This window comes from Castor canadensis, chromosome 11 (genome assembly GCF_047511655.1).
Source record: "Castor canadensis chromosome 11, mCasCan1.hap1v2, whole genome shotgun sequence".
NCBI classification, from domain to species: Eukaryota; Metazoa; Chordata; class Mammalia; order Rodentia; family Castoridae; genus Castor; species Castor canadensis.
The window spans coordinates 140,656,325-140,675,396 of NC_133396.1; the positions used below are offsets into that span (position 1 = coordinate 140,656,325).

General features: G+C 41.4%; 1 protein-coding gene across 3 annotated transcripts in view; it reads left to right on the forward strand.

The window, feature by feature from the left end:
- The first annotated feature begins 34 nt into the window (after nucleotides 1–34).
- Nucleotides 35–19,072, forward strand: part of Cnst (consortin, connexin sorting protein) — an 85,825-nt gene continuing 66,787 nt past the window's right edge. The window contains exon 1 of one of the 3 annotated variants that reach the window (XM_074048807.1): nucleotides 35–366. The gene's annotated coding sequence lies outside the window, so the exon portion shown is untranslated. The remainder of the gene's footprint in view (nucleotides 367–19,072) is intronic. The other 2 variants (XM_074048806.1, XM_020151681.2) reach the window with 2 other exon arrangements.

The following is a 19,072-nucleotide window of genomic DNA, read 5'->3' on the forward strand; positions in this document are numbered from 1 at the left end:
CCTGCCTTCTTTCGTCACTTCCGCTTCCGCACCGGCTCAGCCGCGGGAGGCTTGTGAGTGGACTGACGGGGAGAGACGGACCATCCGGCTGTGTCCAGGCGCGAACTCTATGGTTGTCCGCCCTCGGCGCTTCCTCTCTAGCCGCTCGCGCTCTATGCTCCGCGGTCTTGGGCCGCCAGTCCGCCAGCTAGCCGGGAGGGGTGCGCAGAGGGAGGCGGGGCGGAAAGGCAGGAGGCGTCTAATCCACCCGAGCCGCGGGAGACCCGAGCAAGCTCAGTGACAGCTCGTCGGCCGCCATGTCAGCGAGCGGGGCTGGGAACAGACCCGGCGTCCGAACATAGCCCTCCTGTGGCCTCGGACTCCCAGGTGAGGAGAGGGAGCGCGGGATGCAGGGGCCTCCGGCTGCGCCGCCTCCGCCCTCCCGCGGCGGGCAGCGGGTCCCCTGTCCCTGTCCGGCCATGGGTCCCCCGCTTGCCCGACACCTTTCATTCTCGGGTACCTGGGTCCCCCGCCACCACCATCACCTTGGTGGTCAGCAACCTCCTAGTGTCCCCCGCCTGCTGCCTCTGGGCCAAGGTTTACCAAATTTTTCATTTGCATGTTTGAAAGACTTTAGGATTTAAGAAATTGAAGATTTAATAAAGCTTAGATTCCTTCCTACGCGTAAAATGATGGAAACCTGGGGATGCTTATTTTATTCCCTTTGTAAACTTAGTTGAGCCAGCACATTGTACTGTAGAGTGCAATTTAAAAGACCAGTTCAAAGACTCTAAAAATAGGATGCTCTAATAGGAATTTTGGCCGTGAGTTGGGCAATGTTGGAATACCCGATTCTTGGAGGGTGATTTTGGTGTTTGGGGATCACATCAGAAAGAGCTTTACCCATTATGTGTTCCACCAAGGCAGGAGGCTGCAGCCAATCAACTCCCTAGTTGAAAATAGGTGCAATCCTTTCTGCTTACTGTACTGGAGCGTAATTGAGCTTGGTATTTAAATGCAAGAGGAAAAGGCTTCTGAGGAATGTATCACCTGGCCAGTAGTCTGACGATTGGCCTTTGCTGATGAAACTCAAACACGTGAAGAACCGACAGCTCAACGTGCCCTTTTTTGAATTGTTAGCTTGTTAGGACACCATAGAAACTGTCTGATGGAAGCCCTGGGGATTCGTTCATTGAGCTTCATTTCCTTAAGTTTTTTCTTCTTTAGTTTCCTTCTTGCAGTATTTCTAGAGGTGACTTGTGTGTTCTCTGAACACCCAGAAAGCTTTTTCCTCTTATTTTAAAAAAGTTTTAATAAATATGCTAGATTTTCCCCCCAAGAGCCCTGGAGGCCTAACTTAAAAAAAAAAAAAAAAAAAAAAAAAAAAAAAAAAAAGAAGAAGAAGAAGAAACAGGATGTCTTGTGGTAGAGGAGGACACAATTCACCCTTGAATTTCTCACTTTTAAAATGTTCTTTTTAGGTCAGGGTGTGTAGCTCAGTGGTAAAGTGCTTGCCTAGCATGCTTAAGGCCCTAGGTCTGATCCCCAGTACCATAAAAAATAAATGTACTTCTTGCAGGAAGTACTTACTTTATTTATTTATTTATTTATTTATTTATTTATTTTATTTTATTTTTTTATTTTTTATTTTTTTTTCTTTTATTATTCATATGTGCATACAAGGCTTGGTTCATTTCTCCCCCCTGCCCCCACCCCCTCCCTTACCACCAGGAAGTACTTACTTTAAAACAGGTTTTATTTCATGATGTCTGTGAGCCAAAGGTAACCCACTCAGTCCTAGAGAAATGGGTTATTTATTTTTGCTTTTGAGTGGTGTAACTGTCCTTTGGTTTGGAGAAAGAGAATTGGTAATTATCCCCACCCTACCTGGTTACTGGGGATGGAACCCAGGGCCTTGCACATGCCAGGAAAGCACATTACCATTGAGCTACACCCTCCAGAGCGTGTCTTTTTGAGACAGGGTTCAGCTGTGTTTTCCAGGTTGGCTGGCATTGACCTGTGCGTCCTCCTGCCTCAGCCTCCCCAGTTGTAAGGATTACAGCTGTGGCCACCACACCCACCCTGCTATTTCCCTTTTTATAGTGTCAATGGTTCATTTGTTTGTGGCTTCAGGTGCTTGAATAACACAATGACAGAATCTTACAAATTTTTTGTTGTTGTTGTTGAAGGCTCTGGGTGCTAAAGATGAAAGCAATGTCCATTTCACTTTGAAGATGGATTTTTGAAAGTCTGCATATAGACCCACTTTATTTAAAAAAAAAAAAAAACTATTTTCCATCTCATTTTCTTAAGGGTTGTGGTTTTGCATCCTGTGCTATTTTGGCCCTTCTGTAGTAATCTTTCTTTCAAACTATGCCAAGAAAAAGTGATTCTGCTGATTATTCTTATGATTACTTAATGTTATTTTTCTTAACACTCTCAATTAAATTGGTTGTTTTTTCTTTTATTTCTTTCTTTTAGGCAGTACTGGGGTTTGAACTCAGGGCCTCATGCTTGCTAGGCAGGCACTCTTAGTGCTTGAGCCACTCCACCAGCCCTTGCTTTTTCTTTTAGTTTTTAAATAACTATATTGTGAAATACCAAGTGTTAATTCTGGCATGCCATCAGAATTAAGACTTAGGTCTATAGCAGCAGCATTCAAATGAAATATAATGCAAGCCACATAAGAAATTAATTTTTAGTAATATATTTCATCCTATGTCATTTCAACATGTAGCTGATTACAGTTGAAAATGAGCTACTTTTCAAGATTTCATACTAAAGGTGCACATTCTGGTGTGCATTCACACTCACACCTTGGTCAGGCCAGCCCCATTTCAGGTGTCAGTAGTGACAGGTGGCTAATGCCTCCTTCAGTGGGCAGGCCGGGTCTGCAAGATTGCCACTTGATGCTATAATGCCTTCCTACATGCCAGTGATTCTGCACAGGTAAACGGAAAACACCTTTGCTGCTGTTTCTTTTTGAAATGCTACCATCCTCAAAGTGAGGAGATTGTAGATTCCGTGCCAGAAGAGTTCTAAGAAGTCTCTTCCTCTCGGTGTTGACACTGAACTCTGTGTTCCTTTAGTGAGCAAGGAGTCTAGTGAGGTTCATGAGATGAATAGAGTGCCCAGTCATTTCCTGGGGTGTCATTGTTATAACTATTTACATATGCGTGTCAACAGTGTGTCAAGGCACTTGTGTGAGTCTTTGTCTGCTAACTCTGTTGGCATTCAGTAGGGAGAGCTTGAGGAACCACTCAAGACTGAATCTTTTTGTGAACAGGTAGAGTACCTGCTGTGGTAATTAGTTTCTGAACCAGTTTCAGATATGTCTAATAGTTTTGAAATGTGCTTTTCTATATCATGGTATTTCTTATTCAGGTCAATAAAAAAAATTAACGACATTTTGAAAGGAAGAGGGTATGTTTTTATGGCTCTAAAACTCTGGGAACCTGAGTTTATGTTTGGTGGCTTTGGGGAAATTTAACAGGAATCATGGTAGTTGACATACTGTCAGGTGCTTGTAAGCCGTTTTTCCCAGCTGTGGTTCAGAGCTCAAAGAAGACCCTGAAGCCAGCTGACCTCAGTGGGGTTCAATCAGACCCATCTTTGTTTCTGTCTTTGGTCCCTGTGCTCTAATGTGTTTCCCTAAGTACTTCAGTTGTAATGTGTTATATCTACAGTCAATGTCAAAATTAGCCTCAGGGCTTAATCAATATTCCTGTAATTTTGTGCAGGAAACAAGTCCCCTTCCCAGCCTCTACAGTAGTAAAGAAGTTTTAAATGGCCTGGGCAGTCAGTAGTATAGAAATTGTGTGGAGTGTATTATACCATCGAATGCAGAACTGAGGAAGGGAGTAGTTATTGGATATTCTTGTTTTGTCAGAGATGTGTGCATATTCTGTAGAAGTGAGTGTTTTCATTTCCATTTAAAACTAGTTGACTGTCCATTGGCCCAGTTGTAGCTGGATAAGAAAGAAAGCACAGCTGAGAGTGGTTGGGAGAAGTGGGGAGATAGAGGTAAAAGGATACTAAGTAGCAGATCTATAAAATAAACAGGTGGAAGATCTGCTGCATAGCTTGAGAGATGTAGTTAATAACAGCCTCTGTGGAGATTATAGCTGCTCCTGCCACCCGGGGAAATGGGTAGACATGTGAGAGGGTGAGTATGTTGCAGTGAGTTACTTGTTTCACTGTAATCACCCTCTTACTATACATATGTATCTTATAGCAGCATATCATGTAGCTATACATGGTAAAATTTGTTTTTTAAAACACTCAAGTGAAGGCAGAAGGATCATGAGTTTTAAGCCAACCCTGGCTATGTAGCAAGGCCCTGTGTCAAAAATCTAAAAGAAAGAAATGGGGTAGAGAAAGAGAAGAAAGAAAGGGAGGAAGGAAGGAAAGAAGAGGAGAGGAGAGAAAAGAAAAAGAAAAGTTGGGTGCAGTGGTATGCACCTGTAGTCCCAGCTACTCAAGAGGTTGTGGCAGGAGACTCACTTGAACTCAGGAGTTCAGGGTCAGCCTGGGCAACATAGCAAGACCCCATCTAGAAGGAAAAAAATAAGAGAAAGAAGAAGAAGAAAGAGGAGGAGAAGGAAGGAGGGAGCAAGAGGGGGGAGGAGGAAGAAGGAGGAAAAGAAGAAGAAAGAAAAGAAAGCAAGCACACAGATTCCTTCAAGTCAGCCTTAGCAAATTAATTTTGGTTATTTGTGAAAAAATAATTGAAAGTCTGGCAGTTTTCAATCTTTAAAAAGAGCCCTTGCAGCAGGGCGTCAGTGGCTCACTCCCATAATCTTAGCTGCTCAGGCAGCAATCAGGAGGGTTGCAGTTCAAAGCCAGCCCTGGCAAATAGTTTTTTTGAGACCCTATCCCCCCCCAAAAAAAACCTTCACAAAAAAGGGCTGGTGGTGTGGCTCAAGGTGTAGGCCCTGAGTTCAAGTCCTAGTACCACAGAAAAAAAAAGCCCTGAGCCTCCAATATTTTTATGTTCGTATTAAGGAATTCTAACTTAACATATGTAGGTCTTGAAACCATTTTTCTCTCCAGTTTAGGGTCGTCAAGATTCAAACAAAGGTATTTTCCTTGTTTTAGCAATCTTTCCCTTGGTGGATGTTTTATTTCCTTTCAATAAGGGAATACTTTTGTTTTTCAAGCAGTTGAAATAATTCATATAAGATATTCTTAAAAGAAATACATTACTTTAAAAATTCTGAAGTTTTCTGGTGTCTTGTTTGGTCTTTTGATCCTCTTTAACACACTGGGAGAGAGGCCCTTTTGCCGTGACACCCTCACTGTGCCATGTCTTAGGTCTTTTGCTTGTTCACCATCATTATTTGCTGTGTGGAAAGGAAGGCTGGAGTGTGCCTGTCAAAGTACTGATGAAGCAGTAATTTCCCATTAGACTCCTTAGTTAAATTCTGAAACAGGGAATGGCACATTTAGTAACCTTTGTTGACATTGGGCATTTGACATTTTAATTGACAGTATGTAAGTGAGTAGGAATTAACATTCTTTGTAATTGTACTGTCTGTTAAAGTCTTATGAGAATAGTTACCCTGTTTTTCTTGGAAAACTACTACCTGATTAAATAATTTTTTCTGTATTAGCTGTGCTTTGAAAACTCCGTGAATCAGGTGGTTGTGGTTTTCTAATTTGAATGAAGGTACAATAACTTCTTAAAATACTTACTATACATGGTTTTTTGTTTTGTTTTGTTTTGTTTAAGATGGGGCTCTTGCTGTGTAGCTCAGGCTGGCCTGGACTTGAACCTCTTACCTTAGCCTCCCAAGGGCTGGGACTGTAAGATGTTCCACCACACTCAGCATCTTATAAATTTTGAAGCGAATGATTTCCTTAAAGTGTGTGAACTTTATGATGAGACAGAATACTGTTCCTGTATTTGAAAGTGTCAGTCTAAGGCTGAATGTACCTCTCACTATTGCAGTGCCTTGCCCTTGTCGTCCACTCTCTGTCTTCTACAGGCACACTTATTACCAATGTACAACTTAATCATAAGTAGAATTTTTGGATGACCTGAAAGCCGTTGCTTAAGACTTTTCAATGAGGACTTATTGGTGAAAATGTGTTTTATTTATGGAAACCTAGTGGAATTATTTTTACCTTATGAAGCCACAAAGATAATTTTACATTTTTTCCACTTATGAACATAGAAAATGTTTATTTAAATCTGGTCTTATATAATTCATAAGGATTCATACAAAGCAACCTGCATTATTTCCTCCCTCAGATCTAGCTCAAATAAAGAAGAGTAGAAGTTTGTGGAAACACTGCTGCTTGGAAAGATGTGGATTTTTCTCCCCATAGCAGGTCTTGAGCTCAGGACTTTGCACTTCCTAGGCAGGTGCTCTACCACCTGAGCCCCGTTCCAGCGCTTTTTGCTTTAGTTATTCTTTGAATAGGGTCTCATGTTTATACTCAACCTAGACTACACTAAGATTCTCAGGTTCACTCTTCTGTGTAGCTAGGATGACAGGCTTGGGCCACCACACCCAGCTTTTATTGGTTGAGATGGGGTCTCACTAACTGTTTTGTTTTTGTTTTGCGGTACTGGGATTGAACTCAGGGCCTACACCTTGAGCCACTCCACCAGCCCTCTATTGTGACAGGTTGTTTGAGAGATAGGGTCTCTCGAACTATTTGCCTAAGCTGACTTTGAACTGCGATCCTCCTGATCTCTGCCTCCTGAGTAGCTAGGATTATAGGTGTGAGCCACCGGCCCCAGGTCTTTCACTCCCTCCCCTTCCCCACCTCAGACCCTGCTCCTCCCAATTTCTACCTCCCAAGTAACAAGGATTTATAGACATGAGCCACTACACCTGGCTGAAAATTTCATTTTTTGAAAATATTTTTATGTGTACTCACTTGTGACATCTTAATCCAAATTTGACCATAAGGCTTTATGTTCAACAAGTTACAAAGTAATCCTTAGGTTCTTTTTTTTTTTTTTTTTTAATTATTCTTCTGGTGTTGGGGATGAAACCTAGGAACTTGTACAGTCTAGGCAAGCTCTTTGCCACTGAGCTATATCCCTACCTGCTGTAGATTCTTTTTGCTTCAACTAGTTTTAGATTCGTTGTGGAGTTCTTTGCTGTGCTAATTAGAATTATACCTAAAGCATTGGGTAAGCACTATAAAAAGCCGAAATTAGAAATGCTGTCATGTGTCTTCCCTATTTTAGTTACATAATTAACATTTGGTGACTAGGAAGAGAAAAGATGTTTCTCTTCTTGGTATTACATTTGAACTCCTGTTTAAAAATCCAACTAATAGGTCTTATATTGATCAAAGCTCATCTTTTTGCTAGCCAGAATGATCTATTCAAAATAGCCATAAGAAGTATGTATTTCAGGAGGCTAGTTTCTATTCTAGCAGGTGGTCTCTTAGTTGATTACAGTTTTGTACATTTTGATGCCTACAGGCTTGCGCATGCACACTCATGTATGCGCGCACATACACACACACACAGTGTAACTGGGGAAGCCCAGGGCTTGCCTCATGAACCTGCATGGTAACCTTTCCTGAAAGCCTCAGAGTGTGTCTGTGTGCAGAAAACTGATGAGCAAGAATTCTGCTCTAGAAGCACCTGTCTAGGCTGGGGAAACAGATTTTAATGTTCCACATGCTTGTGTAACACTCTGTAAAACTGTAAATTGTAAAGCCTTTGCTGGAGTGTGCAGTTTGCCTGGCTCTTCAGGGTATTTGGAAAGAGATCCAGAACACCTACTGGGGTGTCCCGCTCTCCCTGAACTTTTGTTGTTGGCCTGCCTATCTTGCACGGAAAGCTGAACAGATCATAGTTTACTATAAATTTGAAGGGGGACGAGGAGAAGTAAGAATATAAGTCTTACTCTTTTCCTCCTATAAGAATAATAATTCTCCAAAGAGAAAAAAAGCTGAAAAACCTGAGGAAAACATAGCTACCTTAAAGTTGGCATTTTTTCTATAAAATGAGTAGAGTAGAAACTTACATAGCCTTCAGAAGCCATTGATGTCTCCCATCCTACTGACGGTGTGTGGTGGATTGACCAGCAGGAAGCTTTAAGGACAAGGAAACTTGTCACTCAAGACCCTACACTACACATCTACTCTGCCACAGCCTTCAAAGCACTGGAAGGTATTCGCCTCCTGTACACATTTGTGTTATTGTCTTTCCTTTTCCTTAGAACTCCTAAGAATAAACTGCCCTTATTCTGGAATTTTTTTCTTTTCTCAAAACCCCATCAAAATGTGCTTTCTTGGATGACTCATTTCAAGAAAGCACATTCATTTTTTTTTCTGCACTGGAGTTTGAACTCAGGGCCCCTCACTTGCTAGGCTATCCTTAAACCACTCTGCTAGCCCTGTTTTTGAGATAGAGTCTCAACAACTATTTGCCTGGGGCTGGCTTCAAACCGCAATCCTCCTGATCTTTGCCTTGTGAGTAGCTAGGATTATAAGTATGAGCCACTGGTGCCCAGCTAAGCACATTCATTCTTACACCTATCTCCCTTCCTTCCTATCTCATAACTTTCAGGGTATCAGAGATAGAAGTCAGCCTGTCAACATTATCTCAAGCATCGGCATAAGGAATCGTAGCGTACATACTTGTCTAGATGTTTTACAGTAGGAATGGAGACTGTAGCTACCCATTTGAAATACATAAAAAGAACTCATTGGGCTTGGGGTTGCTCAGTGTAAAGCACCTGCCTACCGTATGTGAGGCCCTGGGTTCCATCCCCAGAACTGCAAAAACACATAAATAGAGTAATTTTTTAAATAATCAGAGTTTTTAACTGAGGACCCAAGAATAGACTTCAGGGGTCTGAAGGCTACCTGAAATTACATTTATAACTTAGTGTGGCATATGTCTGTTTTTCTGAGAATTTTCAGGTTTTATCTGATTGTTCAAGGGGTCCATGACTACAAAACAACAGAATTAACTAGAGTTTAGTTGTTTATTATATGTTCTCTCTTGCATCCCACAGGAGCTCATCCTAGAAACCTAACTGGGGGGTGACGGGAGGTGCGGAAAGGACAAGAGACAGAAGACAAAATATGCACAAAGCTGGGTCCAGGTAGGCTGGGTGCTCAGATGGAGACACACCAGCTCTCTCCACCTCCAGTGGGTTTATTATATACAGTGACAAAACCAGGTGGAGCAGCAGTTCTGGGGGGGGGAGGGCATGACACTGTAATTCTCAGGAACAGGAGGAACCTGTGACCACTTCTCTCTGAATGTAAATATCTTAGGAAAAACTGTTGAGCTGCATCTTGGCCACTTCTGTGGTTGGGGCTGTGCCAAACTCAGCCTGCAGTTTATTTGACATAGCTATGCTTATGTGCTCTACTCTCCACAATATATACTTCCTAAATCTTCTTAGAAGCAGCTATAGTTTTTTTTTGTTTTTTGTTTTTTTTTTTTAGTTTTTATTGTTTTATTATTCATATGTGCATACAATGCTTGGGTCATTTCTCTCCCTCCTCCCATCCCCTCCCTTACCACCCACCCTGCCCCCTCCCTCTCCCCCCCACCCCCTCAATACCCAGCAGAAACTATTTTGCCCTTATCTCTAATTTTGTTGTAGAGAAAGTATAAGCAATAATAGGAAGGAACAAGGGTTTTTGCTGGTTGAGATAAGGATAGCTATACAGGGAGTTGACTCATTAATTTCCTGTGCGTGTGTGTTACCTTCTAGGTTAATTCTTTTTGATCTCACCTTTTCTCTAGTTCCTGGTCCCCTTCTCCTGTTGGCCTCAGTTGCTTTTAGGGTATCTGCTTTAGTTTCTCTGCATTGAGGGGAACAAATGCTAGCTAATTTTTTAGGTGTCTTACCTATACTCACATCTCCCTTTTGTGCTCTTGCTTTTATCATGTGTTCAAAGTCCAGTCCCCTTGTTGTGTTTGCCCTTGATCTAATGTCTGCATATGAGGGAGAACATACGATTTTTGGTCTTTTGGGCCAGACTAACCTCACTCAGAATGATGTTCTCCAATTCCATCCATTTACCAGCAAATGATAACATTTCGTTCTTCTTCATGGCTGCATAAAATTCCATTGTATATAGATACCACATTTTTTTGATCCATTTGTCAGTAGTGGGGCATCTTGGCTGTTTCCATAACTTGGCTATTGTGAATAGTGCTGCAATAAACATGGGTGTGCAGGTGCCTCTGGAGTAACCTGTGTCACAGTCTTTTAGGTATATCTCTAAGAGTAGTATTGCTGGATCAAATGGTAGATCAATGTTTGCAGCTATAGTTTTTTAAGTATCCTGTGTAGAAGCTCCATTTTTAGTAGTAATTTATTTGTTGGATTTTTATTGAGTCAGGATGTCACTATGTAGACCAGGCCGGCCTCAAACTTTTGATTTTCATACCTCAACCTTCTGAGTGCTGGCATTACAGTGTGTACTACCATGTCTGGTATAGTTTTTTATTTTTCATTTATTTTATTTATGTTTTTGTGTGTGGACCTGGGGATCAAACCCATGTCCTCATGCATGCTAGGCAAGTGCCATGCCAATGACCCAGACGCCATCCCTCTATTTTATTTAAAACAAAAATATTTTAATAGATTTATTTATTCAAAAAAGCGTGGTGGGGGAGGAAGAGAAAGAACAATGGAGGGAATGAATCAAACTGGAGTACATTATATGCATATATGGAAATGTCACAACAAGATTTCTGTACAACTATTATAAATGAACACAACCATTAAAAAAATCAAATCCTAAAAAAAAGACAATGATTCTTTTAAAAACCAAATTTTCCTCATGTGTCTTACCTTGTTATCTTGTATTCCTGTAGGAATTTTTCTTTGTATCTCTCTAGAACCTTGTAGGATAACTTTTCTATCTTTTTTTTTTTGGCTTTCTGTGTCTTTTATAGAAGGTGAATAGTTCCCGTGGTTGTGTTTTTGCTGGAAGTCCAAAGGGTTCACAGATTGGGATTGGGGTAAAGGAGACTTGTACTTTATACTGTTGCCCTCCTGGTGAGAGAAATGGCCTTAGGTAGGTTTGATACAGACGTGCTCTGTGATGAAATGGAAGGAGATGAGAAACTGGGTAAGTTAGAAAGAGTGTCCTTGGACAGCAGACATGCTACTTGAGACTGCAAGAGGGCTAGGTGAGGGTCTGGAGCGGGTGGTGAAGGTGGCTTTTTGCTGACCCCAGAGCTTAGTGAGGAAGGATATCTAGTCAGCATTGAGGCTCCTGCCAAGGTTGTGTGGATTCTATACCAATCTACCTATTGTGATTTTCTTCAGTAGGAGAGGGCAGATTGGCAGTAAGAAAGAGAAGGGGGTTAGGTTGATCAGGGCTGGGTTCTGAGGAAGTGTCTAGAGAATTGTACACACATTCATTGCTGCACAGGAAAGAAAGTAATATCAGAAGGAGGGAAACTGACTAGCTTAAAAACAAAAAGATAGGCATCTGGCGTTCATAATGGGTTGAACAGTGTGGGTAGTGGAAGTTAGGGATGGAGAGTAAACAATGACAGGATTTAGAGCCATATCAGGGGGTATTGACTGTGGGGTGTTGGAGAGGTCAAGGCTCATCTGAGTGGCAGAGATGTTTATTTGGATGCTCAGTAAAACAGGAGAGGGTGACGCCAGCTCAATCGAGCAGAGAGTAACACAACATGTCATTAGACATTTTTGATGCTTGAAGAATTATTCCACAGCTATATGGAGTTCCTATTTTTATTATGTAAAAGAGGTCCTGTTTTCTGAAGATTAATGTGCCTCTCCTCTGCAGGATGGATTGAAAGAGATGTGAAATAATGAGAGCCCTTAATTAAAAGTAAACAGCAGCCTAAACTCTGAAACTTCTTAACTTCTGAAGCAAGAGAACTAGTAAGTTTTTGCTCTTTATTCAAAAGGAGAAAAGGAAGTCAATGAGCTGGTGGTTAAAGCTGTGTTTGCTGCGTGGAATATTATATCCTTATTGTGGTTAGCTCATAATCCATATCAGCCAACATATTCTGGTAAACACATATAAGAAAATCTGCCACTCTTGTGAATAACTGTGAAATACGATGGCTGTGAGTGACTGAACTTGGTGTTGTTTCCTATCAGCTTAATGGCTGATGTTGGGCCCTGTAGGTCATCAGCTCTATGTGAGCACCGAGGGACTTGCGGTAGGGATGCACATGGCACCTGTGGAAGCCCCTCACCAAGACATATGATAGGAGGTACAAGCTCCAAAATTTTATTTAGAAAGGAAAGGAAATATGTGTGGAAACTTAGCATATTTATATTAGCATAATCTACAATTCAGTAGGTAATATGTAAAATTTTATTGAAATTTGCCAAAACTTTAAATGCCTCCTTTTATTTTTAAATTTTTTTATTGTTGTAGTGGGGGGGTACATGGTGACATTTACTAAAGTTCTTACAGTATATCAGTTGAATTCACCCTCCAACATTGTCCTGTATCGCTTTCCCTAAATGCCTTTAGGATTCTATAAACATAGAAGGGGAGATTCTCTAGTGATTTAGTTGAGTTCATTTGCAAGATGTATTTAGTTCTCCCATGGAGGTCTCCACTTCATGCCCTCAAGCCTGGTCTTGTAGAAATCTGGTGCTGTAGGTTGTGACAGTTGCCTTGTATGACTCTTTGAGACTCTAAAATAAAGTAAACTGTTTAGTCTCTTTGGAGAGTGTTTTTACATAGTTGAGATCATACTAATAGTTTGCTTTAAGTTCCACTCCCCTCATCTTCTTAAGAGACTTACAATGCACTTTTTGTGACCATAGCATTTGGAGTACAAGCTAACTTACTTAGTCATCCCCTGTTGTTGAACATAGAGGTTGTTTCCAATTTTCAGTCAGTGCCAGAGTTACCTTGGACAAGCTGCCTAACTACTTTCCTTCTAGTTTTCTCATTTGTGAGTGAAAGGTGATACTTTGTAAGAGTTACAAAGATTGGCTGGGGAAGTATGGACAGGATATGTAGAACAAGCCTTGAAAATGATGCCCTGTATTCCCCTCCCCCCTTTTTCTCTGCCATTTTATTGCTATTTGGAATATTTTCTTTGCACAAATCCCCAGGAATAAAAACAATTGACCGAAGGCCCCGGGTTGAATCCCCAGCTCACAAATGAGTGAATAAATAAAGAAGTAAAACTGAAAGTCCTTAATTGTTTTAATATTAGCCTTACATATTGTGAAATCATTTTCTGGTGAGCTGTGCCAGTTTACATGCATGTGACAGGATGTATATCACTAAGCCCACACAGGTGTTACAAAAAACCCTTATTAGTTTGAGAGGCAAATGAATCACCTGTTTTTGTTAGGGAAGAGGATTTATGGAAGACTAGTAGGAAATAAAGTCAGGGAGATGGAAAAGACTTGGGAGTAGAGACTGTGGTGAGTGATATGTTCATTACAGTTGTCCCTCAGGGCTTGAACTAGGGCAGGGGCAGTATGAGATGAGAGGCAAGGCTCCCTCTACTTTTTGTACTTTTCTCTCGTAGCCTAGCTGATGTACTGGCTCCTCACAAGATTCCCTGTCTTTGTGTACTGGGCACTGTTGTATCTCCGTCTCTTTCTTACTGTGAGTCAGTCTCTTCCTGTGTGTCTTCCCACACCGGAGGCCTGGCCAGCTTAAACACAGCATGTCTCTGCACAGGCTCACAAGAGGCAGAAGGAAGGTAGCTGAGCTAGACAATCTTAGTTCTTACCAAAGGTAACAATCAGATGAAATGTTCCACCTTCCCGAGTGGGGTGAGAGAACAATCCTAGGAAGGGAGATTGTGGTGGGTGAGGAGCATGGCTCAAGTGGTAGAGCATCTACCTAGCAAGTGCAAAGCCTGGAGTTCAGACCTCAGCACCATCAATAAAATAACCCAGAACTCAGTTGTCATGGGAAGGATTTCTTCACTAACACAGCCATTTTAAAACAATATTAGCATTTATCCAGTGGTTTTTTGTTTTTGTTTTTGTTTTTTTGCAGTGAGCCCAGGGTCTTGCACATGCTAGTCAGGCACTCCTACTGAGCTACATTCCCAGTGCAGTGCTCCATAAAAAGTTTATTTAGGGTAAAAAAAACAGGCAACTTGTCACTCAATAAGACAACCCATTTTAAAATAAGCAAAGGTTTTGAATAGACATTTCTTCAACGAAGGTACACGTACAACCAGCATGACATTGAGAAGAGGCCCAGCCATGGGCTGACAGAGAAATGCAATTTGAAAGCATGCACCTCACGCAGGCAGGTGGACCTGTGGGGAAAGCAGCTCAGCACAGAAGCAGCATGTGATCCAACAGTTCTCCTCCTACTCTATGCTGACGAGAATCGTGTTCACGCAAAAACTTGTACACAGGTGTTTGTAACAATTATTCGTAATAATAAAAAAGTATAAATAACCCAAGTGTTTACCAGTGGATGAGTGGACAAATAAAATGTGGCATATCCTTACAGTGAAATATTTGGGACTAAAAAAGAGTTGACATATGCTGCAACATGGATACACCTTTGTGACATCGTAGTAAGTGAGAGAAGCTGCTCCAAGAGACGCATGTCGTCTGACTCCATTTACCTGAAAGATCCAGGGCACTAAATCCAGAGACAAAAAGAATGTATGGTGGCTTAGGACTGAGAAGGGACACAGGGGAGAGGGAAGTGATTCCTAGTGGGACATGAGGCAAGGGGATTGTTTTTGGAACAATGAGAATGTTCCAGAATCAATTATGATGGTTATTCACAACTTTGTGAATATGCTAAAAACATTGAATTATGTATTTTAAATGAGTGAGTTGTATATGACCTATATCTTAATGAAACTGTCATTTAAAAACTCAATTAGAAAAAAATGCATGTTTATTATAGAAAATGTTACAAGTGCAGACAAGTACAGAGAAAAATAATTAAAAATTTTAAATTCCCTGTTTTTATTTCTATGATAAACTAAAACTAACAGAAACTTATTCAAGTTCAAGACTTTTTAAAAAATTTTTTGGTGAGACTGGGGTTTGAACTCAGGGCTTCAAGCTTGCAAAGCAGGACGCTCTACCACTTGAGCCACGCTTAGTCCATTTTGCTGTGGTTATTTTGGGGAGGGGGGACTGGCCTGAACCTCCAGCCTCCCAATCCGAGTCACTGGCAGCCAGCTCAGACTGACATCTTAAAACAACATTCTGACATGGAGCTTCAATGCCAAATTTGCATTTCTGCTTATTAATATGGGGAAATTAACAAATTATGCCTTTGTGACAATGTCGCGGCATGTCTTAGAAACAAATATTTCTAAATGGTCAGTAGAGGAGAGAGGTGGGGACAAAGAATCTTCACATGCCCCTGATAAGCAGGTGCTGACCTGGAAGGGGCCTGTGTGGTTCAGTGTGTCCCAGACTCAGCTTCAGAACAGAATTTCCTTTTTACAGAACTGCACTGTGTTAAATTAATGTTGTTTTGATTTTATTGATGTTTTTATAGCTTGTATTAATTTGTAATTTTATTTTAGTGTAATAGTTGTGTTAATTACAATCATATAAAATTCTGGCTTTACATCTGTGTGATTATAAGAAAAAATAACATGTGAGTACTTGAAGGCCATTCCTAAATATTTTTTAGTAGAATCTTTCAAGAGAAATAGAGGCATAGCTTTGAACTGAAAGAACCCTTAAAGACCTCTATGCAGTCACGGGATTTTATTGCTGAAGCAGTTAAAGCTCGCAGGGTGTAAGTGCCCTGCCCAAGCGCGAACAAGTTACTACAGAGCTTGGGTTAGAGTTTCATTGTGTGCAGTCCACTGGTTCGTTCTTATGCTCCATCACCTTTCCTCTCATTCTCAACACTCACTAAAAGCACACTCTTTACTATTGTTTCTGCCTTCTTTTTTTTTTTTTGAGACAGGGTCTCACTATGTAGCTCGGTGGGTCTCACTCCCAAGTGCTGGGCTTACAGGCATGCCCCACTACATCAGTCTGTTTCTTGTACATGCATGTTTGTCTCTTCAAACACAGTATTCCTGGACACAATTTACACTTATTAATTCTTTTATCCTGTTAACTTCCACCACCCCCAAACCCCCGCTCTGCAGTGAGCCTGGTAAAAATATCTTTAGTCAGCACTCTTGTGTGTGTTTGATACAGGAAGTTAGTTTCGCCTGTGGGAATCCATGGAAACTTCAGAATTCAGGCCAGCGCCAGATGGAAACATTTGGAAGGCTTGTTCCAACATGTCTTTACTTTAAAAAGTTTTAATTATTGAATTATGTTCTTATGTTTTTAGAGACCTTCCTGACCTCTTCTTTTTTGTTCATGATGGAATAATGCCAAGTTACCATTCTTTGGAAGATTACTAAGGTGGAAGGAAAAGACACCCACTAAGAAAATTGTTGAGGCGAAGATGCAGCTGTGGTTAAAGCACCCTCACAATGCATCAGTCTTATGAATCCATGTTAAAATCTTATGATCTCGCTGTTCTTCCTCCCTGCCCCAGCTTCCCCCACCATATTATTTCCTTTCTGACGTTTTGTACCCATGCCAGGGGTGGAAGACAGGACACGAACCACCAAGCTACACCTCAGCCCAGTTTCCAACCTCTGAACCTCATTTACCTCATTCCAGTTCTCTTTCTAAACCCTTTAACCATCCTCTGGATCTGTTGTTGAGCTAAATTCTAAATGAAGTTACCCTGAAATCAATAATATAGACAACGTCTTCTCCATCTCAACCAGAGTTTTAGGCCCCAGGCTCAAACTCCTGGGATTCTACATGTCAGGTCTGGCCACCAAATAGACACGGTGAAGGGCAGAAAAAGGAGGTTTATTACCAGCATAGGCAACTGTGGGAAGCATAAGCACTTCTGCCCAACTTCAGCCACCTTCCAGATACAGACCCAAGAGTTAGGTTTAAATAGACAAAGTGCTGGCAAGGGGAGAGAGGTGTGCATAATTACTGAACAGTCCTGGTCCACGTGTGTTCTGGTGGATCATTATCTCAGTCCTTGTTTTGATCAGGGTGGGGTGGGGGGGACACTCCTCTTGTAAACATGTTACCACACAGTCCTGTCCTTCCTGGATTCCAAGGTGGCTCTAAGGCACAGATACAAAACTGGAGGTGAGGTGCCAAGCTTTTCTCCTGCCTTTAGTTAATTTGTGGGCCCAAGTAAGGAGTCAGTGCTCCTCAGCAAAAGCAGTTTTTAAGCCCCTGTTACACATCCCTTACTCATTAGTCAGATTCTCTAAGTACGTCTCTATTTGGGCATCTAAGATTACTATTATTTTGGTCCTTTTTTTGGGTGGGGGTGGAGTAAGGTCTTGCTGTGTAGTTCCTGGGTGCCTGGAAATCATGATCCTCCTGCCTCTGCTCCTAAGTGCTGGGAGAACGGATTTCACTGCCACTCCCAGCTTATTCTAGTCTTTTACCTTTAAATTTTCAGGCACGTCCTCTTAGGGAAGTAAAATATTCTGTTAACTTCAGTAAGGGTGGAACCAGTTCCATGTTTGTTTTACAGGTTTCCCTGTTGCTTCTGTCCTGAGCATGAGATTACCTCTGGTTCTCTTCTGTGTGGAGAAGCCTAGGTAGAAATGTGAGAAGGCGAACGTCTCAAGTAAAGTCATAGGCAGAAAAACAAAAATGGACAGGCTGGTTACAGTAGATTTGACCTGCTCTAACCCCATGCCTCATCTCCATTTTAGAAAAGAATGTGAAGCAGTTACTCTGAATTTTTAAATTTAATCTTTTAATTTGCTTCTCACAAGAAACAAAGACTTGTAACTACAAACTCACAATTTTCACAGAGTGCTGTCGGAAAGTAGAGTGAGGCCATTAACTTCATTCATTACTTCTTCCTTTCTTGTTCAACTCTGGTCTTTCCCCTTGAGACAGGGTCTTGGTCTCTCTGTAGCTCAGGCTGCCTTGGGACTTGTTATGTAGTCCCTGCTGGGTTGATCCTCCTCCACCCTCCTGCCTCAGCCTCCCAAGTGCTGGGATCACAGGCCTGCACCACCATGCCAGCTTCTTTTTTTAACAAATCATGTTGCATTTTTGGAACTTGCTGACTTGTTCATTATTGTGTTTAATCTTTCAGTGACAAAAATACTCTCTGCTGTGAAGTTTCCTTTGAATTTCTGTTTCCTACTAGATAATACTTGTGGAGTTTTGTTAAGTAAATTTAAAACGTTACCATAAGTGCTATAAATATGTTCTCTAAATCTGAGTTGTTAGGTAAGAGGTAGTGAAAAAGAGGCTTTAGTATCGTAGTTAATTGGATGAGCATTTATTAACCACCTTTTATGTGTGCCCTGGCTGTGTTGTGGTGAGGACTTGCAAAAGAAGCAATAGGCATGTATCCTTTCTCCAAGGCTTAAATTCCAGTTGGAAAATAACAGTATACGTGCATGAGATAACTTGAAATAAACCCTAAGGCAGTAAAGAAGCAAATTTGAGGATGTACCCTGGATACCTGAGATGGGTACAGTGCAACTTCATTTTCTTCGGCCTCTGAAACGTAGCTGCAGGCTTTGTGTTAGCACTGTCCCATTGTGGCTGGACTTTCCTAAGGGTAAGGAGTGGTGCACAGTCTCCCTTCCTACTTCCTGCCTTGTCCAAACTCTTCCTCTTCAGCACTTCACTCAAATTCCACCTGTTCATGCCCTCCATCATCTCAGAGACAGTGCAGACTAAAGCCATCTCCCCATGTGTAGGTCTAATTCTGAAAACTGACCTTGCATGAGTTGCTTAACCTCTTAGTGCCTCAGTTTATTTATCTATAAAATGGCAGTGCTGATAACAGCTCCCTATAGGATCATTGTGAGGACAAGTGAATTATAACATGCATGGAGTGGAGTAAGCACCATATAATTTTTTGGGGGTTGAAGGAGACTGGGATTTGAACTCAGAGCTTCACACTTGCAAAACAGACTCTCTAGTGCTTGAGCCACACCTCCTGTCCATATTCCTCTGGTTATTTTGACAATGGGATCTCACAAACTATTTACCTAGGCTAGCCTCAACCCACGATCCTCCCTGTCTCAGCTTCTGAAGATGATAGGCATGAGCCCTCAGTGCCCAGCTCATGTAAGTTTTTTGTTATACTCTGTTGTTATGGTTATTCTTCACAATAGATTTAAGCATTCACT